Below are 23,203 nucleotides of genomic sequence, written 5' to 3' on the forward strand. Positions count from 1 at the left end.
ATTTCGTGCTTGTTTGAGCCAAACCTATTCTCTCCAATTTAGTTTGGATTTGCAATGCAGCCTTGCAAACTCTGTTGGGATGCCGCTGTCCACTGCTGTCCTAACTGCTCTAATCTCCTTAATTTCCCCGTTTATAGGGACAGGGCTTAATGACTCTCTCCAGTCAGCAGTGACCTTTTCTCTAAGAATCCATCTCAAAGAGAGGAAGGTGGAGACATCCCTGCCCCGACTATCAATCACTGGTGGCAGACTGCTGTGTTTCCTTCGGCGAGGAGTCTTAAGTTAAAGATCTCTGCCAAGTGGAGCAAATAGGGCAGTCCCAGATTTCCTTAATGTGCCTGTCTTCTGGGTCCTGAGAGGCAGAGTGTATAAGCTGAAGAGCCAGGCAGCGATGGAAGACAGGCTCCCCACTGATTAAAAAATACTGATAAGTGGGCTCTGGTTGTGCTGAAGCAGGAGCAGGGGACCATTTGAAAGCTGAGGACGACATTCCCTTGTGAGCCATTTTCTGGCGGCCATAATCCAGAGGTGAGCAGGATCAGAGGCAAAGTGGAATGGGTGTGACTGTTGCCTTTGCAAAGGAGGCTCCATTCCAGCTGTGTAAAGCCAGCTGCCAGAGGTACAGAGAGAGAGAGAGAGAGAGAGAGAGAGAGAGAGAGAGAGAGAAAGAAAGAAAGAATAAGAGGTAAGCGTCACACTCCATCCAAGCAAGAGACATTGTATTGCAGGGGATTGGACTAGATGACCCTTGGTACCCCTTCCTTTTTAAAAAAATACGTTTTTTATTAGGTTTTCATTTCATACGCACAAACAAAATACCCTGATATTTCATATCCTTTTAAACCTATCTTTCTTTCATTGACTTCCCTACCTCCCTTCAGAAGGTTTTCTTATTCCAGTCTCTAATCCACAGTTCCTTGGTAATATCTAGTCCATGTCATAAGATTTATTTCAGCCCTGCTAACATCTTCAGAGTTCTATAGTTCTCACTTATATAGTCCATAAATTTACTCCATTCTTTTGGAACTTTGTTTCCTCCTGATTGCGGATCCTTCTAGGTCAGCTTTACTAATTCCGCATATTCGATCATCTTCGTCTGCCACTCCTTCACGGTTGGTAATACCTGTGTTTTCCATTTTTGGGCTATCAAGATTCTAGCAGCAGTCGTGGCATACACGAATAATCTTTGGTCAAGTTTGGTATCACTTCCAACTCTACAATTTTATGGTTATCACCATAAAGGTAAAGGGACCCCTGACTGTTAGGTCCAGTCGTGGATGACTCTGGGGTTGCGGCGCTCATCTCGCGTTATTGGCCGAGGGAGCCGGCGTACAGCTTCCGGGTCATGTGGCCAGCATGACTAAGCCGCTTCTGGTGAACCAGAGCAGCGCACGGAAACACCATTTACCTTCCCGCCGGAGCGGTACCTATTTATCTACTTGCACTTTGACATGCTTTCGAACTGCTAGGTGGGCAGGAGCAGGGACCGAGCAAGGGGAGCTCACCCCGTCGCGGGGATTCGAACCGCCGACTGTCTGATCGGCAAGTCCTAGGCTCTGTGGTTTAACCCACAGTGCCACCCTCGTCCTTCAAATGTAAAGGATAAAGGTAAAGGGACCCCTGACCATTAGGTCCAGTCACAGACGACTCTGGGGTTGTGGCGCTCATCACGCTTTACTGGCCGAGGGAGCCAGCGTTTTGTCTGCAGACAGTGTGACTAAGCCGCTTCTGGCAAACCAGAGCAGCGCACGGAAACGCCGTTTACCTTCCCGCTGGAGTGGTACCTATTTATCTACTTGCACTTTGACATGCTTTCGAACTGCTAGGTGGGCAGGAGCAGGGACCGAGCAAGGGGAGCTCACCCCATCGCGGGGATTCGAACCGCCGACCTTCTGATCGGCAAGTCCTAGGCTCTGTGGTTTAATCCTCGTCCCAACGGTTATCACCATACAGAAGCACTAGAGGACTTGAAGCAGGACCAGTGAGGGGTCTCGCTTGGGGATGTGGAGCCCAGCTTGAGAGTCTCCCAAGGGCCAAGTACAGAGTTCCTCCCGGGCTGTGTCCAGAAAGAGGTGTTGGGGGTGAGTGTTCAGACCCCTAGGCTCTCACTTGTGGGGTGCCTCAGGGCTTTGTCCTCTCCCCCAAGCTTTTTAACATCATGAAGCTGCTGGGAGAGATCATCAGGGGCTTTAGGCTGGGTGCCCGCCAATATGCAGATGATACCCAGCTCTACCTCTCCTTCAAATCAGAACCAGTGAGGGCAGTGAATGTCCTGTGTGAGTGTCTGGATACAGTTGGTGGATGGGTTGAGGTTTAATCCTGACAAAGAATTCAAAGTGTTGCTGCTGACCTTTCAAGCCCTAAACGGCCTCGGCCCAGTGTACCTGATGGAGTGTCTCCATCCCCATCGTTCTGCCCGGACACTGAGGTCTTCCTCTGAGAGCCTCCTGGAGGTTCCTTCCCTGCAAAAAGTGAAGCTGCAGGGAACCAGGTATAGGGCCTTCTCAGTAGTGGCTCCCACCCTGTGGAAGGCCCTCCCGTCAGATGTCAAGAAAATAAGCAACTATCTGACTTTTAGAAGACATCTGAAGGAAGCCCTGTTTAGGGAATTTTTTAAGGACTGATGTTTTTATTATGTTTTTAGCTATGTTGTAAGCCACCCAGAGTGGCTGGTGAAACCCAGCCAGATGGGCAGGGTATAAATATTATTATTCCATAATATGACACCCGGTGTTGACATTCTGTCTCTGACATGCTGCGGAAAGGGAACGTGGGTGCTCTGCATATTGACAGCTGTAATTGATGAGCTCCCACATCTTCAGTAATGAAGTGTGGGAAGACAGGAATGATGTGTACACTCAGAGTTGCTACAGGGCTCCAACCCCACCCGTTATTGTCAGACAGCTAAACCTAGGAGAAGCTGGGTGTGAAGTGTATGATGTACCTACGGGACCGCCTCTGCTGGTATGCCCCACGGAGGACCTTAAGGTCCACAAATGACAACACTTTGGAGGTCCCAAGTCGCAAGGTGGTTAGATTGGTCTCAACTAGGGCCAGGGCCTTTTCAGTACTGGCCCTGACTTGGTGGAACACTCTGTCACAAGAGACCAGGGCCCTGCGGGACTTGATACCTTTCTGCAGGGCCTGCAAGACAGAGCTGTTCCGCCTGGCCTTTGGCTTGGACTCAGTCTGACCCTTATGTTTCCCTCGCCTTACGGTTTTGATCCATGGGCTACTTTTAAAATGAGGCTGCATTTTAAATTGCATTTCAACCTGTATTTTAAATTGTTTGGGTGGCTTTAAAAGAGGAACAAATTTATGGAGAAGAGGGCCACTGGTGGCTGTGCTTTGTCCTGCCTAGAACTAGGGTTGATGTTTCAGAGAAGAGACGGTTCCAGATAGAAGAAATTCTTTACTACAAATGGGAATCTGTTGATTCACCATACAGTGGTGCCTCGCAAGACGAAATTAATCCGTTCCGTGAGGCTCTTCGCATAGCGGTTTTTTCGTCTTGCGAAGCAAGCCCATTGACACCTTAGCGGATTAGCGCTATTAGCGGTTTAGCGGCTTTTAGCGGATCAGCTGATAAGCGTCTTAGCGCTTAGGAAAAGGGGGGGGGAAGGGGGAAAAACCCGCAGGAGCTCGCAAGACATTTTCGTTTTGCAAAGCAAGCCCATAGGGAAATTCGTTTTGCGAAGCGCCTCCAAAACGGAAAACCCTTTCGTCTAGCGGGTTTTCCGTCTTGCGAGGCGTTCGTCTTGCGGGGCACCACTGTACTTTTTTTCTCCCAGTCATTATTACTTTTGATATATAACCTGCCTCACCTTTGAAGGCTTAAATTTATCTAATTCTGTAAAAAAAGAAGAAAACAGGCAGTCATACGAATTGGTGGAAGAAAGAGGCAGTTTGGTGTTGCCTGGCCTGCACCATTATTATGACTCAGAAAATAAAATTGTTTTATAATTATGGTAGAGTTGAAACAGGGATGGAGAGATTAGATTTGTTTTCTCTCCCCTAAAGAGGCTTAATGCATTGCTGGCCTTGTGCAACTTGCAACCTCAGGCTCCATCGGTATGTGAACAGCGGCAGATTCTGCTTATAGCAAAACCCAGCAGCTTTTCTTTGCACAGAATGCAGGCAGCCAACAATTAAGGCAACAGCAGACTGCAATCAGTTAAAAGTATATTTTAAAAATTGTTACTATGCCTACTGTTATAAGAAAAAAACTGCTCCCTTTCCCTTATGGCGTACCCAAGAACCCATATAGAGTCCTTTTGTAGGTTCTCTACTGTTGTAAACAAAAATCTGCCCTTTTTTCCCTTATGGGGTATCCAAGAGCCCATATAGAGTCCTTACGTAGGTTCCCTCTTGGTAGGAGAAAATAACAGAGGCCAACCAGAGAATATTGAGAAGCAAAGCAGCTCGTAAGCCTGATCTTTATTGAACTGTTGCAACAGGGTGCTCCTCTCACACGGAGGAAAGGAGGAGGACCCAGAACCCAGGTGTGTCCGCCCTTATATATACATTTTAAATTGCCCGCCCTGGAGTTCAAGACCACCCTCAGAAACATCATACATACATCACAGAAGGGGCGTAGCTGAAGTCCACCCCCCAGATTCAGATTCAGATTAGATTTATTGCGGCCATTGGCCCATAACGAAAACAATACATGCAAATTTGTCCTTAAACAATACAATTTAAACAGTTCCAAGTTAAAACACCCATATAAAACCAATTTTACTTCAGTTAAGTAAACACTATACACAATAAGCTCCCTCTAAGTAAACCGCAATTCAAATCCATCAGATTTTGGTGGGTATGCGTCTTGGTTCTGGCACTTATTGATGGTTCTTAAGTTTAGCTAAGCTGTCAGAGTCATACAGTGCTCCATTTCTCCTCTTTTGAAATAAAACATTAATCAGGTATCTAGCGACTGCAAGGGATCTACTTGTATCTTCGTCGTTTAATAGGTATATTACTTGGGCTTCCTGAGGTCCGTCAGCAGTTCTCGATAAATATGGGGCCAGAAACTTGGACCGTGAAGCCGAATATAATATACAGCAGAAGATTATATGATATAACGATTCTATAGATCCACTTTTACAGTCGCAGAGGAGTGAGATCTGTCCATTGGAGAGTCTGTTACCCAACACATTTGATGGGAAAACATTGAATCTAGCCTTTATAAAGGCATACCTGTGCGTCACCACAGATAAGGTAGTTAAATAAGATGGAAGTTTCGTTGGTGGTGTTAAGCCAAGGTTTATCGGCGAACAAGTGCCACCACCTGTCGCAATATTAAATTGTAAATCCATCTCCTCTAATTTGTGAGTTGTAATTCTCTTGGCAGAGATTAAATCCAATTTTAATAGTTCAGATGGAGATAGTCCAAGGGACACAAGTTTCCCATGTATTATTTTTGCCCAGGGGCATCATACCTACATCACAGAAAGGGCGGTCTACAGCAGAAATCTGAGTGCGTTGTTTATCTCCTGTCTGGCAAGTGACCTGTTAATGCTTACTTGATTGGGTATCCTGGGGAGCCTGGCCAGTCTTTTGTAATGATAAATACTTAGTTCCTGAGCCAGGTCACAGGCTCACACCCTATTCATATTCTGCCCTTAAGACAGGATTTGTGAAGGAAAAGACAATGGGGAGGCTTTTCCATTTTCCTTTAACCTTGCAGAGAAAACATTTGGTCAGTTTGGGAATCAAAATGGTTTCAGGTCGGTCTTCCTGTTCTGATCTATGTACTGCTTGGTTGGTACACTTATGAACATTTAACATATATCTAAGACCTCAAAATTCCTATCACACTATCAGTAGGAGAAAATAACAGAGGCCAACCAGGGAATATTGAGAAGCAAAGCAGCTAGTAAACCTGATCTTTATTAAACTTTATTAAACTGTTGCAACAGGGTCCTCACCACATGCAGGAGGGAGGAGGAAACCAGAACATTGGTATGCAAGCTGTTATATAGACTTTTGAAATTGTCCACCCTGGAGCCCAAGACCACCCCACTAAAACATTATACATACATACATCACAGGAGGCGGTCAACAGCAGAGGAGGCGGTCTACAGCAGAAATCCTGTTTGCCAGGGTACCTGATAATGGTCACTGATTGCATCACTTGAGCAGTCTGGCCATTCTTTGGTGAAGGTAAATACTTAGTTCCCGAATCCCTATTCACAGGCTCACCCTATTCATATACAGATACACTCTTAAGACAGGATTTGTGAGCAAAGAGCCAATGGGGAGGTTTTCCCATTCCCTTCTTCCTTGCAGAGAAATATTTGAGGTAAATTTGAGAGAGTCACATGGCTGCAGGATTATTTTCCTGTACTGTTTCAGACATATGGTTTATATATTTATGTATCTGTTTGCCTGGTACATTTATGAACATTTATTTTATATCTTAGACCTTACAATTCTCATAACACCTACTGAGCATTTTCTTGCACTGTGTTATATGGAATTGGGTCATAACCAACTCTGGAAAGCAGCCTATCAAGATGTTTTAGACAATTATTCTTTTCCAAATCTGAGCTCTGCTTTGATATTGAGTATGTGTCAACTAAGGGATTGATTCTTCTGGATAGACTCTAGAAGGGACCTGCAACTAATTAGAACACCCAATTCCCCCTTGGTAGCCATCCTTGAAAGCAGTACATTTTAGAGTGGGTTACTTTATCAAACAGACCAGTTTCCTTAAGAAATGCCTTTATTGAACTGCGCTTCCAAGTGATGCCCATTGCAGTCTTGGATGGCTGCTACAAGGTCCCACACAGAGATAGATGGAAGACATCACTCATTATCTGTTAGCCTGCCCCTTACGTATATATCACACAAGCAAGCAGGCACAACCTGGCATAGTGTTTTTTTTTAACTTTTGAGTGACAATAGTAGCTTTGTAACACACAGAATGGCAGTTTATTCAGGGGCTTAACCAAAAAATCCGGAAAAACGAATGAAGATGAAATCACTGTAAATTGTTGTGACGATTCTGAGGTTTAATCTGAAATCAAGCTGGATTTGTGTTTGTTGTCTCTAGTACAATCTCTTACATCATGTTGTTGTTGTTTAGTCGTGTCCGCCTCTACGTGAGCCCCTGGACCAGAGCACGCCTGGCACTTCTGTCTTCCACTGCCTCCCGCAGTTTGGTCAGACTCATGCTGGTAGCTTCGAGAACACTATCCAACCATCTCGTCCTCTGTCCTCCCCTTCTCCTTGTGCCCTCCATCTTTCCCAACATCAGGGTCTTTTCCAGGGAGTCTTCTCTTCTCCTGAGGTGGCCAAAATATTGGAGCCTCAGCTTCAGGATCTGTCCTTCCAGTGAGCACTCAGGGCTGATTTCCTTGAGAATGGAGAGGTTTGATCTTCTTGCAGTCCATGGGACTCTCAAGAGTCTCCTCCAAATTGGATTTTTAAAAGTGAAAAAAATATATTCATATTTAATATTTGATATTCATGTTCCTGTTTAAAGCTGCCTTGTATTTGGAATCATGAGGACTGGAATCTTAGGCGCTTTCTTTTTTATATTAAAAAAATAAGATTATATTTAGAACCGTGAAGATTAGAACCTTGCTTTGCTTTCAGGGAAATGATCCTAGCTAAGTGGTAGAGCACCTGCTTGGCGTGCAGAAGGTCTCAAGTTAAACCTCTGGACTGCGAGAGAGCTGTGCCTGAAATACCGGGGAGCAGCTGCCAGTCAGTGCAGACAACACTGAACTGGATGGACCAATGCGGGCGGGGAGGGAAAGCGTGTTCCTTCCCGGCGCATGCGCGTAGCGATCAAGGGTGACGCTCATCCTCCGCGCCGGCCTAGGACGCGGACGTGAGGGAAAGGAAGGTTCGGCTTAGCCGGGGGCGGGGGCGGGGGGAGGAGCTGAAGAGAAAGAGGGGCGGGGAAGCGGCGCGTGCGCGTCGACGCTCGGCGTCGTGACGTCATTTCTCATCCAGGGAGGGGGGGAGGCAAGTCATAGACATGGCATGGAGGGGTGGGCGTGGCTTAGCAGAGAGAAGGGGCGGAGCGGGCGCGCAGGTGCGTCGGAGCGGAGCGCGAGGGGGCGGGCGCATGCGCGCTGGCGCTGGCGAGGCCTGAGGCGGGGAAAGAGGCGGAGCGGCGGCTGAGGCGGCAGCGCGCGAGAGGAGAGCGAGCGGAGCCGCCGGCGCCAGGGAGCGAGAGAGAGAGAGAAGGGAGCCGGCCCTCTTTAAGTTTCCGCTTTCCCGCCGCTCAGGTGAGGTGACGGCCTTCCTCTGGGTGGCGCGGGGTGAGGGGCGCCAGTAGGCCGCGAGGGGGAGGGGGAGGGGGAGGGGGCGAGGTTAAGCCCGGACTGAGGTGAGCCCTGCGGCTGGATCAGGCCCGAGGGTGCCCCACCCAGCCCAGCTCTCCTGTTCCCGTAGTGGCCGAGCGGGGGAAACCCAGCCCAGCGCTTTCCCCCCAGAATGGGAAGGGGGTCCCGAGGGTCATCTAGTCCAACCCCCTTGCCAAGGCCCTTGAGTTCTTGTTCTTCGCTCACTCTCAGGTCCTTGCTCGTCATCTCTGGAATTTAACTCTCATTTCATATTTTGCATAGTACTAATTTGCACAGATTCCAAACACTTCAATACAGTGGTAAAGGTAAAGGTAAAGGTACCCCTGCCCGTACGGGCCAGTCTTGACAGACTCTGGGGTTGTGCGCCCATCTCACTTAAGAGGCCAGGGGCCAGCGCTGTCCGGAGACACTTCCGGGTCACGTGGCCAGCGTGACATCGCTGCTCTGGCGAGCCAGAGCCGCACACGGAAACGCCGTTTACCTTCCCGCTGGTAAGCGGTCCCTATTTATCTACTTGCACTCTGTGCTTTTGAACTGCTAGGTTGGCAGGCGCTGGGACCGAGCAACGGGAGCGCACCCCGCTGCGGGGATTCGAACCGCCGACCTGACGATCGGCAAGTCCTAGGCGCTGAGGTTTTACCCACAGCGCCACCCGCGTCCCAGTGGTACCTCGGGTTAATTACTTAATTCGTTCCGGAGGTCTGTTCTTAACCTGAAACTGTTCTTAACCTGAAGCACCACTTGAGCTAATGGGGTCTCCTGCTGCCGCCACACGATTTCTGTTCTCATCCTGAAGCAATGTTCTTAACCCGAGGTACTATTTCTGGGTTAGCGGAGTCTGTAACCTGAAGTGTATGTAACCTGAAGCGTATGTAACCTGAGGTACCACTGTAGATAGATAAACTTTATTCGCATTAGCCAACGGCCATAGCAACATAAAACAAGCAATATATACAATTAAAAAGACAACAGTGGGTAAAAAGGACAATCAAACGATCAAGATTATCGTTCAGATGGTGGCCCTTTATCTCATTGCACCCTCGATAAACCTAACAAGGCAGGGATATGCAGGTGGCCCGAATGGGGATCGGACCTTGGGGCCTTGAACCGCCAAACTTCCTCCCCTCCTGTGATTCCCAGCAACTGGTAACCGGAAGCACCGCTGCCTCCAGCTGTGGACGAAGAGCCTTTGGTAGCCCTCTCCTCCTCCATGAAACATCATTTAAAAAGCCATTCAGGTTGTTGGCCATTGCCCCTTCCTGTGGAAGGGAGTTCCAGAGTTTAACTGTGTACTGCAAGTCTTTTCTTTTATCTGGCCTTCCTTTTCCAACTTTCAGCTACAGGAGTCCAACCTTCACCTCAAAGCCAAAGTGAGAGCATTTGGGTCAAAATTAAGGGAGAGAAGAATAACAGTGACCTCATTGTGGGAGTTTTCTATAGATCCCCAAGCCAAACGGAGGACATAGATGATGCCTTCCTGGAACAGATGGCCAAGCATGCAAAAGGAAGGGAGATAGTAGTTATGGGGGACTTCAATTACCCGGATATTTGTTGGATGTCAAACTCAGCCAAGAGCATAAGGTCAAACAGATTCCTCACTGGCCTTGCAGACAACTTCATGGTCCAGAAAGTGGGAGAAGCAACAAGAGGAACAGCCATTTTAGATCTGGTCCTAACCAATGTTGATGACCTGGTTAGTGGGGTAGAAGTGGAAGGATCATTAGGCTCTTCTGAAGTTTACTATACAGCGGAAAGGAGCAGCCAAGCATACTAGGACTCACTTTCTGCATGCAATGCATAGTTTTATAAATGATCATGTTGCCTTTTACTTAGGTGGCTTCTAGGGGCAGGCTGAGGAGGAGGTTATATGTGTGTTAATGAACCAGTCTAATTTTTTAAATCCCATCCTTCTTAAGAGTTGAGGGTAGTATTTGGTCTGTCCGTTCAATAAAAATATTTACAACAACCCTGTTAGGTAGGTGACATTGCAGGATGTTCCTGCTTCACTTCTCTCCCCACCAGTAAATATCACTAATAAATTGTTATACCCTTATACGCTACCTACCAAGTGAGGTCCATTGCAATATATGGTAACAAAAGGTGATGTGGCACCTTGAAGATTAACGCATTTTATTGTGCCATAAGCTTTCTGCTGAATCCACATAAGTGCATGCTTTAATAAAACGTGTCAACCTTTTTAAGACAGTGCAAGACTTTTTATCTTTAGTGCCACAGATTAAGCTAGCTAACCCTTCAAAGTATGCCAACACAAATCCCTGTAGCTGAAAACTAGCGTGTCATGGAGAAAGGCAGTGGTCTTAACTTTCTCTCCATTAGGCAATGATTTATTTAGCTTGCTCTGTGCATGGGTGTGGAGGAGTATTTGAATATCAAGACTTACAGCCCAAACACATGTCGACCACATAAGAACAAGGCCTCAGGTAACTCAATATGGGGCGAAAACTAGTATAGTCTTCAGTGTGCTCTAGGGATGTAGGAAGGGACAGAGTAGGGCTGTCTGTACTTAACTTTGAGGAAGCCCTGTTGGGCCTTCATGCATAGGTTTGACATTGGGGGTAGGGATGAGAAAAGTATAGAATGGAGGGAACTTTCTAGGTTGGAGGAGCAGAATGAGCATGGAATGTCATGTTGCTTCTGGCTGGAGTAGAAAGAGAACTCAGTTTTACACACACAAGCTTGCCAGGCTATTCTTCTTTTTCAATGGATGATAATATTTTTTCTGTGGTTTTTTTCCCCCTTGCCCTTCCTCTTAAAGGAGCCCAGAGAAGTGTGTAGCAGAGTAAAAAATACAATTGTTAACACCTAAAACATCTAAAAAGTACAAAACTAAAACAGTATAGCACAAGTGCAGTACTGTCAACACTGCTAGATTCACATCAGATTTATTTCCGCAAATCCTGAGAAAGCAGGCATGACATCTAAAAGTAAGCAATGGGTTTGAGTCTGGTTTCACTACTCACAACAACACTTATTACAGCATTTTCAAGTGTTAATGCTTGCAACAGACCTGTACAGTAAAAGGTAAAGGTACCCCTGCCCGTACGGGCCAGTCTTGCCAGACTCTGGGGTTGTGCGCCCATCTCACTTAAGAGGCCAGGGGCCAGCGCTGTCCGGAGACACTTCCGGGTCACGTGGCCAGCGTGACATCGCTGCTCTGGCGAGCCAGAGCCGCACACGGAAACGCTGTTTACCTTCCCGCTGGTAAGCGGTCCCTATTTATCTACTTGCACCCGGAGGTGCTTTCGAACTGCTAGGTTGGCAGGCGCTGGGACCGAGCAGCGGGAGCGCACCCCGCCGCAGGGATTCGAACCGCCGGCCTTTCGATCGGCAAGCCCTAGGCGCTGAGGCTTTAACCCACAGCGCCACCTGCGTCCCTGACCTGTAAAGTATGTTAGTATTATTATCTCCCATACTGTGGAGGGACTGAGGCTGAGGGACAGTTGCTTGCCTAAAGCCACCAAGACATCTTTATTCATAGCTCAGGTTGTTGCTCACTATGCTAAGATGCTTTTCCCTTCAAAGAGATGCTGTGTCTGTTAACAGTGAACAGCTTATTTCATGATGCTAACAGGAAATGGCTTACTTCATGAAGCAAGTGGTTGCATTAGCAATGCCCTATACCTGTACTCTTGAGTCATTACTATCACCATCACATTTTCCTAGTGTGTGTTCAAATACATTCCCTGCAACCCTGTGAGTCAGTGAGGGAGAAACTTGGCTTTCAGGAGTATCGGTGTGATTAAGAAAAAAAGTGCACAGGTCTACATGATAGACTTCTTCGCAGTTGTGAAAGCAAATAAGTGGGAGTTTTGGTAATCAGTTACAGTGGTACCTTGGGTTACATACACTTCAGGTTACAGACTCCGCTAACCCAGAAATAGTACCTCGGGTTAAGAACTTTGCTTCAGGGTGAGAACAGAAATCGCACAGCAGCGGCGCACCAGCAGCAGGAGGCCCCATTAGCTAAAGTGGTGCTTCAGGTTAAGAACGGACCTCCAGAACGAATTAAGTTCTTAACGCGAGGTACCACTGTATTATGTTTGCCTTTATGTGCCTTCTTATGTAGCCAGGTTTTAGCTGAGTCTAGTCTCTTAATGTGATGTCTAGGTGGTTGTTTTTAAATGTGTAACTTTTATTTTTTACGAATTGTTGGTCAGCAATCTAGGGATTTTCTTTTAAAGAGAGGCAGAATAGAAATCTTAAAATTATATATGTTATATTGAAAAATAATGAAACAATGTAGTGTCTGTGTCGAGACCTAGTTGATGACTTAATTATATTATCCATTAAATAACATGCAAATGTTCCCTTTTGAAATAAACTTCACATCATGTTGCCTTGAGGGCAGATAGAGTGATAACATTTCTCCTTGTAAAAAATGGAACTGGGTTGATGCAATATGAAATCTTCCTGAGGAGAAAGAATGTAGGTCTCAGCTGGTTTGGTTTATGGACAGGAAGTAAGGTTTTAAAAAGGGTTTTTTTTTTTTGGTGGGGGGGGATGTGCACCAGTGTTGTGTAGTATAAGATCATCCTGCTTTGCAGCTGGTAAGCAGGATTATCTGATTCTGCACAGTGCTCCTCCTTCACAAGTGGGAAGCTGATCATGAAGGAGCAGCAACCAGCACTTCACAGGATTGGATCCTCCTGCTTAACAGTCCTGATCCTGTGCAGTGCTGCAGGAAAGCCTCTTGCAAAGCGTACCCACACTCTACAGGCTTGATGCTGTTTTACGGAGGCATTGGTCCCGCGTGGCAGGGGTGTTGAACAGGGTGGAGAGCTATGGCACTGAGTCTACCTTCTCCCAGGAAGACAGCCAGGTAGGGCTCAGTCTGGCTCTTCTTCCTGCCCATCCCCTGACAGCCAGGGATCGCTGTGGGCCCATCCAACCTGACTCACAGCAATGCTTGGCTGTGTGTGGTGGACTCATCCTTGACCCTCTGAATATTTCTGATTTGGCTCAGTGCAGAACCCTATTATTCACCATGGCAAAACACCAATAATATACTATAGTCATGAAGCAGTGGTGACAGTTGTTTTGTGCAACATGAAAGGGAAAACTACGTTGCTTGAATACATGGCAAAGTAAAAGCGTGGAAGGGGACCGTGCTATGTGTACACGTCTAGTGTCAGTTCTATAGCTTGCACAGTATGTTGCATGTTGCATGCAGGCGATCCTAATTGTAGTATGCATTGCAAGTTGGTTTTGAACTGGGCAGTTACGGAAAAGCCAGTGGCATTCTCACAATTGCTGCGGTGCCCTTTCCCACAGAAAGTGCTGTTGGCCATATCTGTGATTGCTTTGTTTGCATACTACAGACGTGTATCGCTAAGGACTCTCATAGGAAATAATGTATTGCATGGAGCAGGTAAGCAAAGGGAAATAGAGACATTCTTTGGGAGTTCACAAAGGGAAATTCCCCTTGTTTTCTACCATAATTTCTTCTGTTATCTCAGACAGAAAACTCCATTATCCTCAAGGCTCTTATCTAGTGGAATTTACAACTGTTTTTTGTTTGTTTGTTTTTAAAACCAAGTGTAACATGGATTGTTAATCACTAACCTACACTTTCATTACTACAATTCAGGGTGGCAGTTCCCCAGAGATCACCAGCCTTCTTGGGCTTGAGGGCACATTTGCAAGCCAATTAAACTGTTGTGGGCACCATAGCCAAGTGCGCACACACACTGCAACCTGTTATATTGGTTGCATAGGAATGCTTCTCTCAAGGTGTTGTGGGGCCGGAACCCTGTGGGCTTTAAAACGGCCTCTATGGGGCACACAGATGCCACGCTGGCAAACTTTGCAGTGCATATTAAATGTGTGTTCTGACCTGCATTTAAATATTTATGATCTTTCTATTCTACTCCCCTTAAAGGACAGTACTATGTGTCAGTTTGGGTTTTTTTAAAAAAAATAAATAGTGATTAGCCATAATTTCGTATGGAAGAGACATGGTGCCAGACTGGGAAAATGTGGGATAAAAATCAAACCCTTGCTGTGACTCTGCACGATGTCTCAGTCTCTGAGAAATCAGTATTTTGGTATAGCAGCACCTACCTGTTTTTTGGAACTGCCTATTAACAGGCAGGCACCCTTGCTAAGCTGTTTTAGATCCTTGCTAAAACATATTTATTCCAGTTACAGATAGGTAGTCGTGTTGGTCTGCCATAGTCAAAACAAAATAAAAAAATTCCTTCCAGTAGCACCTTAAAGACCAACTAAGTTAGTTCTTGGTATGAGCTTTCGTGTGCATGCACTTCTGTTATCTCAGACAGAAAACTCCATTATCCTCAAGGCTCTTATCTAGTGGAATTTACAACTGTTTTTTGTTTGTTATCTGAAGAAGTGTGCATGCACACGAAAGCTCATACCAAGAACTAACTTAGTTGGTCTTTAAGGTGCTACTGGAAGGAATTTTTTAATATTTATTCCAGTAAGTCTACCCATACATATAACATACGTATGTAGATTTGCTGAGTTTATATGTGTATTATTGATTATTATTTCTTGTGCACTGCCATATATGTGTGTGTGTGTGTGTGTACATTTTTTGAGGTGGTGGGCCTTTCTTTAGCCAGGGTGGTCCTGGTGATGTAGGGTACTTATTTATTTATTTATTAAAATATATATATACCACTTGATTGCAGAAGAAACCTCAAAGCTGTTTACAAGAAAAAAAAATGAGTATAATTTTACAACCATAATTTAAAACGTACAGAAAATTAAAACCACAATAGAATAAGCTATAACAATTAAAAACTCATTCAAACTTTCTAATCTGAGAAGGGTTGTCTAAATAAGAATATTCATCAGGCACCGAAAGGAATACAGGGAAGGAATGTATGCACAGCTAAGCATTTGGGCTGTTTATTGGATACATTGTTCACTTCATTCAGAGTTCATTATAAGGTTGATAGTTTTACTAGATGCTAGGTTTCTCTCAACACCTTACATAGTGAGTCTTTTATTATTGTCGTTATAGATTTATATATACCTTGCCTTTTTCCCTGACGAGGCTCAAGATAAAAACAAAAACCGCTAAAAAAAACAATGTTTCTCCTCTGAGGATTTGTGAGTGAAATCCTGTGTATGAGGTCATTGGGTTGGGTCCAGAGATCAGTGAGTGGAAAGGAAAAAATGCTAATCCAGGACTTGAAAAGTAAGATATTTCGAAGTTTGAGAGCGCTTCCATATGCATAGAGTTTGCATCAGGTTTTGAGCAAGCACAAGGTCTTTGCATTCGGTCTCATTCATTCTTGCCACAATTCTGTAGCTTTTCCCTGAGTGGAGGACGTCTTTGTGGAGTGACATCTTTAGGTTTGAAGCACCTATTCATCTGTCCCAGGAAACAAGTCATGATGTACAAACTCTTTAATATTTCAGAAACGACTGAAATTACCTAAGCTAAATTAGTGACAAATGCTGTTCAGGTGTATTGGGAACTCTGGAATGCAGCAGAAGTAGTTTGTGAAGCGATGCAGAGATGCTTTTATTCAATTAGTTATATATTTATTGGTTAAACCTGCATTTCTCTTGTTCACCCAATGGTGCTCAAGAATCAGATGGCAGTTTGTTTCAAATGGTTTGGCTCTTCATAAGGGGGATTTTGTAAACAACAAAAGTGAATTTGATGGGAATACAAACTATTCTCTTGATTTGTCTTCTTGTTAAAGAGAACTTGTATTATATACAAAATTTCCCTGAAGAAGGACCAGTTGTCTCAGAACACATTTGGATTTGTTTCCTGATGAATGAAATTTCTCTACATTTCTTTACAAAACATTTCCTTCGATTTATGCCTCTTGATGGGGGTCTGTTTTTCTGCTCACCACCGTTGTCATGTCAAGGGTGATGACAGGATCCTTAACTTTCTCTGTCCTAGAGCTGGGATGGTGGTGCTTCGTTCACTGGTGTGACTGTTTTGTTACTCATGGACAGGCAAGTCACGACATAGCTGTAAGAAGTTACTTGCGGATAAACTAAAAAAAATCTTGCGCGGATTTGTGTCCCTGCCATGCTTAACTAAAATATTGAGTTGTCAGTAAAATCATAGAATCATAGAGTTGGAAGAGACCACAAGGGCCATCGAGTCCAACCCCCTGCCAAGCAGGAAACACCATCAGAGCACTCCTGACATATGGTTGTCAAGCCTCTGCTTAAAGACCTCCAAAGAAGGAGACTCCACCACACTCCTTGGCAGCAAATTCCACTGTCGAACAGCTCTTACTGTCAGGAAGTTCTTCCTAATGTTTAGGTGGAATCTTCTTTCTTGTAGTTTGGAGCCATTGCTCCGTGTCCGCTTCTCTGGAGCAGCAGAAAACAACCTTTCTCCCTCCTCTTTGTGACATCCTTTTATATATTTGAACATGGCTATCATATCACCCCTTAACCTCCTCTTCTCCATCTGCCGAGCTCTTAGATTCTTAGACGAAAAGGACCACTTTTCGTCTGATCACTCACTTGCTTTTCTTCTGCCACCTGATGACTTTCCTTATTTTCTTTTTCCTCCCCACTTTATCTCCACATCATATCTGCCCTCCCTGATCCTTGACCCTGTCCATCTGCTGAGCTCTGTTTGATTAGGCCAAAGCTATAGGAAATACGTTCACAACTGGGTGTGCTGTGATGCCATCTCTGACAATTAGCCTGTTGTGTTGCTTTCTTAGATTTCTGCCTCTAACAAAAGCACAGCTAAAAGGCAGTAAGATTAATTTATGTGTCGTTCCATGCTGTATTCACAACAGGAAGCGCTGTGGTTGAGTCAGAACATTCATGTTGTGCATCTTAAGGCTTGAGGGATGGAAGGAAGTGGTCCTTTTCGTCTAAGAATCTAAGAGTTGGAAGCGATCCTGTATCTGATCACTCCCTTGCTTTTCTTCTGCCACCTGATCACTTTCCTTATTTTCTTTTTCCTCCCCACTTTATCTCCACATCATATCTGCCCTCCCTGATCCCTGACCTCAGTACTACTAATCTTTCCTCATCTCATGAACATCCTGTCTCTTGCTTCAACTTGCCTTTGCTCGGCTCAGCCCTTGAGTTCTTGTTCTTCTCTCACTCTCAGGTCCTTGCTTGTCATCTCTGGAATTTAACTCTCATTTCATATTTTGCATAGTACTAATTTGCACAGATTCCAAAAACTTCAATATTCTAATACCCCTGTTGTATGTAGGTCCCTAGTTCTGAGCATTCTCTCAACAAAAGGCCAGTTCTTGCACCATTTAATTTTAATTGGGATCAAATACCATAAGGTTAACACTTAAAACCCTTTTTCTTTATAGTTACAGCAAGTGAAATGGTTCTATTTGCAGCTAGTTCCCATACATTGTTATTAATGAACTTATGAAATGGAAATAAAACACCACATTGTTCTGCAGTTTCTGTTCTAGCATCTTCCCTCCCCGCAAAAGTCTCATACATTATGTTATCTTGTTGTGGAATAATATCTGCTATAATTGCAATACCAGTCCACCGAGGCTTCTCAAAGCAAGCATTTGGATGAGGTTACTGGCCTAGTAATTTGTAACCATAATGTTCCTTATGCTTTCTAACTATGATGGAGAGGGCTCTGGTAATAATAGCAGTAGCCTTTCCAGTTGCAGCAACTGAAAATTTTAAATGCTCAGTTCAGTCAGCAGCCAAACTATGATTCGGGAAGCATAACAGTGGTTGATGTGAATCTGACTTGGCACACCATGGTTTGCAATTCGCCAGCAAATGGAAACTGGAAAGTACATTGTTCTGTTCACTGTTAAACTGTGTCGTAAGACATCCTCTTGGTTTGTGCAGAGTAACTAGTCCTTGTCTTTTGCTTGGCCCTCATCTGCACCCCAGAAAACCCCAGAAACCTTCATGGTGTGATGAAGTTCTGTGGTAGATGTTGAGGGAGTTAAAATGTTAACAGGGAAAGGAATCCTTGATGTAGCTCAAAACTATTGCTTTTTAAGACATCTACCATTTTGCATTTTTCAGTTCATACAGGTATCAACCATCAGTTCATGAAAGGATGAGAGATATTTTTAAACAAGTCAAAATTATAGGCACTGTCCTGTTACAGTTTCCTAATTTGGAGTGTGGTAGTGCTTTGGGAATATTTGCAATTGTTGTTCAGCAAACACCTTTGGCACATGTTCTGTGAAACTTAGTGCTAGAGAAACCATGACTTGTGAGAACGGCTCTGCAAGATCCGTTTTGGTGCTGAATAGTAGTTCTGACTCACAAATTAAAACACAGCCTCAAACTTGCAGTAGAACAAAATGTATTGAAATAATAATAGAAATTTAATGAGAACGCGTTATAATCCATGGATTTGTCTTAAGTCTTTTAATTGTTGGGAAACTATTTCCACCTACTATGGAATTTTAGTACTGATTGGATAAAATGCTTAAACTGTGCTGATTCAAAATTTTATTGTTGCAATACCGCAATTCTTTTAGGAAGGAGCCTTTTTCTTCCATTAGAGAGATGATTCTGAAACCTTTTTCTTCTCTCCACCACACATTTTATCTTCTAGAACTGAAGTTGTAATTCGAGGTGTTAGTTACATCATCTTTGTAGGTGAACTCCCTAGCTACTTCTGCTGCTGCTATATGAATAAACAAAGAGAGGTTCATGAGTAGTTCAGTTGTTGAGAACTTTACATTTGCCTTGTTCGTTTTGTTTAATGTTATGGCCAAGATTGTATTGCTGTTGGTTCACTGCTGTTTTTCAAAGCCCACAGCAGCTCCATCACTGCCTTGTGCAGTGGGGTTTGGTATTAAATCTTACTTGGTTAATGATGGAAGAATGCAAGGTAGCTCTGAACCTGCCAGCAAAACCTGCATTAAGAAGGATAGTGCAGATGAGCTTCAGTGTTACTGCTTCTTTTCTCCCAATCAACAATAACAGGTTAGAATTTACTTTCCCGTGTGTGTTCCTGCTTTATTACAAGGGAGCAAGTGAGAGCTGCACTACCTTTTTCTTTCTGTGGACCTTGCTTCATTTCATAGAACCATAGAGTCATCTAGTCCAACCCCTTGCAATGTGGGAATCTCAATTAAAGCATCCAACCTCTGCTTAAAAGCCTCCTGTGAAGAAGAGTTTATTGCTGGATTTTTTATTTAGTTCACTATTTCCTTCCTCTCCCCTCTGTCCTCTTCTGTCCTTAGTATACTAATCTAAGGGTGTCACTAGATAGAACAGATGCTTGAGTGTCCCATGGACTGCAAGAAGATCAAGCCTCTCCATTCTGAAGGAAATCAGCCCTGAGTGTTCACTGGAAGGACAGATCCTGAAGCTGAGGCTCCAGGACTTTGCCCGCTTCATGAGGAGAGAAGACTCCCTGGAAAAGACCCTGATGGTGGGAAAGATGGAGGGCACAAGGAGAAGGAGATGGTTGAACGAGCTACCAGCATGAGTTTGACCAAACTGCGGGAGGCAGTGGAAGACAGGAGTGCCTGGCGTGCTCTGGTCCAGGGGGTCACGAAGAGTCGGACACGATTAAACGACTAAACAAAGATAGAACAGAACACATACTACAGAGAACAAACCACAGTGCTGAGAGGTCTTGAAGTTCAAATTCTTGAACGGGTCAGCCAGGATTTGCAAAGATTGTCCGGCTTCCAGTGACAAGTGCTTCAGTTATGACCATAGGAAGGGCTCTGTTCTCACTTTGCTTTTGTGTGCACCTATATATTGCAAGGGCACAGTTCTTCCCATGAGAACGAAAAAGGAGAACAGTGGTGTATTGGTCTTACTGAGTTCACTCTGTTACCATACTCACAAAGTGGGGTCATTGTTCAGTTCACAGTCTTGGTCTTCAAAACCGAACTTTTTCTCTAGGAAACTGACTTGCGCAGCAATTTTCAAATGGAGCTAACCTAAAGCTGAGAACTTATGAAAATGCCCCAACGATTGCTGAAGGAATTAGGGCAGCTAAGACTTACTAGTTCTTAAGTCATCTTTTTATTGTTAGTATGGAGACATCTTTTGCGTTTGAAGAGGGGCGGTTGTGACAGGTGTTGCTTCATGGATTTATTTTGGTAAACCATAGGGGTTAAGTGGGCAGCAGTGAACTTTATATGGTGACTGTTTCAATTATATGGAGATTAACTGCTCCAAATTAATCCCTGGGATTAATCCCAAGGAGTGAGAATGAGGTGATGATGCCTGGCTAAGTAAGGTGAGAAGTGTTTGTGCGAAGGTTTTTATTCTGATTATCAGATTGCCTATGAGTCCCGAATGCATGCCTGGAGGATGTAGGAGATTGCTGGTGTCTGCTTAACTAAGGTAGTGAAAATCCTATTTCAAAGTACAACTCTTTTGCCTTTCTATGCGATGATGATCTTGGGGATGGTTATTTAACGGGCAGGGTTATCTGTGACAACTCTCCTGCAAGAAAAGTTACAAAGTTTGTGGCCATTTAGTTTTGGGAAAAGCGGAATAAGGGGGGACATGATAAGAGGTGCATAAAATTATATAGTGTTGAGAAAGTAGATAGAGACATTTCCCACCCACCTTCCCACCACACACACCATAATACTGTACTAGACTCTGGGACCATCCCAGTGAAACTGAAAGGAGAAGGAGGGCCAGGATAGACAAAAAGTATTTCTTTGCACAGTGCATAGGAATTTGTTACCCCAAGATGCCCCTGACTTGTATGGTTTGAAAGGGATTTAGACAAATTCAGAATGAAAGGGTAAGGTTATCAGGAATTATATGCTACCCTCTTTACCCTTTGCCTAGTATCTATGTTTATAGAAACAAGTGTTTTATTTTGTGTGAAATTTCACATGATATTGACAAACATCAGGGTCTCTCTTCCTGCCTGTTATATGATGCAGACATTGTGAAATTGTATTGCCAGAGAGAGTAGCCTGGAGTCTCATTTCTCTCTTCCTTGTTTTTCTCCTTTAACTCTCCTCAGATCGCTTTTGATAACTGCAAGCCAAATAGTTCTCCATTCTCGTATTTCACTTAACTTGATTGCAATTTAAAGGAATAAACCAGCTGCTTTCTTGTTTTGCCCTTTTCCCAAGTGAGGGAAGCAAATTAGCAAATTACACCTTTGCAGCTTCAATGCTACAATTTTGTTTTCAAACACTGAGATGAAATATTCAGATAAGCACCAGCAAAGTACTGAACTCATCTAGAGCTACTGTCTCTAGCAACATAACGAAAAGCTAAAGTTCTCGGGAGGAAGGGTGGGATCTAAATTTAATAAAATTCAGGAATGCTATGGATTGCCTTCAGCAATTTTTGTTGACAGGGTAGACTTCTCAGTATTGAAATTGGATGACTTAATTGTAACAGACGTGCCATTGCTCCACTCTGCGAGTGGAGGCCACTGTGGGTGATGCCAAGGCCTACCCTCCGCAGGCCGCTGCAGACCCTTCCTCCTCCTCGCTCTGGCCACTCTAGCAGGAAGAAGCGGGGGACGCCATGGCACTGAAGCAAGCAAGCAAGCAAGCAGGGAGAGAGAGGGCATGTGGGGGGGGGCAGCCAGGTCTTGCCATATGGGTATCACTGCAAAGAGGAGGAGGAAGAAGAAGAACAAAGACAGGGCGGCTGGGGAGGGGGGCGACTCTCCATTGCCCAGGCACCCAGGGATGGCGGGGGCAGCCCAGCCGCCAGCCTATGGATGGGAGACGTGAGTAAGGGAAGGGTGAATGGGCTGCGGTAGAGGAATTGCCAAGCAAGAACATTTGCCAAGTGAGATCATGTGCAGTTGATATTTGAACTTGGGTATCCTCTTTATCCATCTCCCTTATTAGACCATATTTGTTTACCTGAGCATGGTAGCAAGGTAAATAAGTCACAAAAGATAGTAGCTACACATTTTGAACTAGTCTGCTAAGAGTTCAGTAGCCTGCGTTTCCACATTAGCCATGATGAAGAAACCTCTTCTCTGCAGTCAGCAAGGATGCACAGGCAAGTAAAAAACGATTACTTTCTGTCAGGCCGACTGGTGGAGGAAGGCCAGCTCCATGCAAGTTGTGGTGAAAGAGACTTTCTTCCTTTAACTAGCACAGAAGTGAAGTGAGCTTTCAGAGGACAGTTGGAATGATCTTTCCCTTCCCCACCAGCTCAATCCCCTGCATGGAATTCCTGGTTGCCTATGGCCACCAGGTGAGTTGTTGAATTCAAGGCTGAGGTAACTTACTTCATGTGGAATCATCAGTGCTTTGCTTTTAAGGATTATTATGGGGCAGCAGGCAGGTGGCTAGCAAGCAAGAAAGTTAAGTGTGAATGGGCAACAAAATGGAAAATGAGGTTTAGTGTAAATAAGGGGCTAGTCAGCCATAATGCTAAACCATGGTTTAGCGTTACAAGCTTCTGACTGGCACACACTCTTCTTCACCTTTCTTACTCTTCACAAGTAGAAACCATAAAGTTGGCTCTTACAAGCCATAGTTTTTCAGACCATGCGGAAATTTGGTGCCAGACCATAAGCATGACAACTTCAACTGTAGTTAGAATTGGTTAAGGGTATTCTACTTTCACCTGCCATTTCCCCATTGCTACACTGATAGAGCGGTTCATATCCTAACTATATGGTGCTTTAATAATAATAATAATAAATACCCACCTCAGGTCCCTTGAGGCATCCAAAGGCCAAATTTAATAGACTTCCAAAGGGCAGGAGCCAAGGGTGCAGCCAATGAGAACAACTATTTTTATTACCTTGCTTTGTTTGTATATGATGTGTGAAAGCCACTTATTGACTAGCTGCTGTTCACTGGCCATTTAGTTTGCAGGGAGCTATTGGCTGCATTTTAGCTGTGATCTGAAGTTTCCTTACTTGGGAGAAGACCTACTGAGCTCAAAGGGACTTCTTGTTCATTGTGTGTAAGAGTGGGCATTGTTTTGCATCCTGACTT

The 23,203-nt window shown here is 44.6% G+C and overlaps 1 protein-coding gene and 1 long non-coding RNA gene across 2 annotated transcripts in view; one reads left to right on the forward strand and one right to left on the reverse strand.

Annotated features, from left to right (window-relative positions):
• Nucleotides 1-448: 448 nt before the first annotated feature.
• The window catches only part of LOC307199394, a 68,925-nt gene continuing 46,170 nt past the window's right edge, over nt 449-23,203 (reverse strand). Inside the window, exon 2 of the long non-coding RNA XR_013831965.1 lies at nt 449-1,297. This is a non-coding gene — a long non-coding RNA (uncharacterized lncRNA). The remainder of the gene's footprint in view (nt 1,298-23,203) is intronic.
• The window catches only part of SCAP (SREBF chaperone), a 73,163-nt gene continuing 58,053 nt past the window's right edge, over nt 8,094-23,203 (forward strand). Inside the window, exon 1 of the mRNA XM_079996395.1 lies at nt 8,094-8,240. The gene's annotated coding sequence lies outside the window, so the exon portion shown is untranslated. The remainder of the gene's footprint in view (nt 8,241-23,203) is intronic.

This window comes from Podarcis cretensis (genome assembly GCF_951804945.1).
Source record: "Podarcis cretensis genome assembly, chromosome: 12".
Lineage (NCBI taxonomy): Eukaryota > Metazoa > Chordata > Lepidosauria > Squamata > Lacertidae > Podarcis > Podarcis cretensis.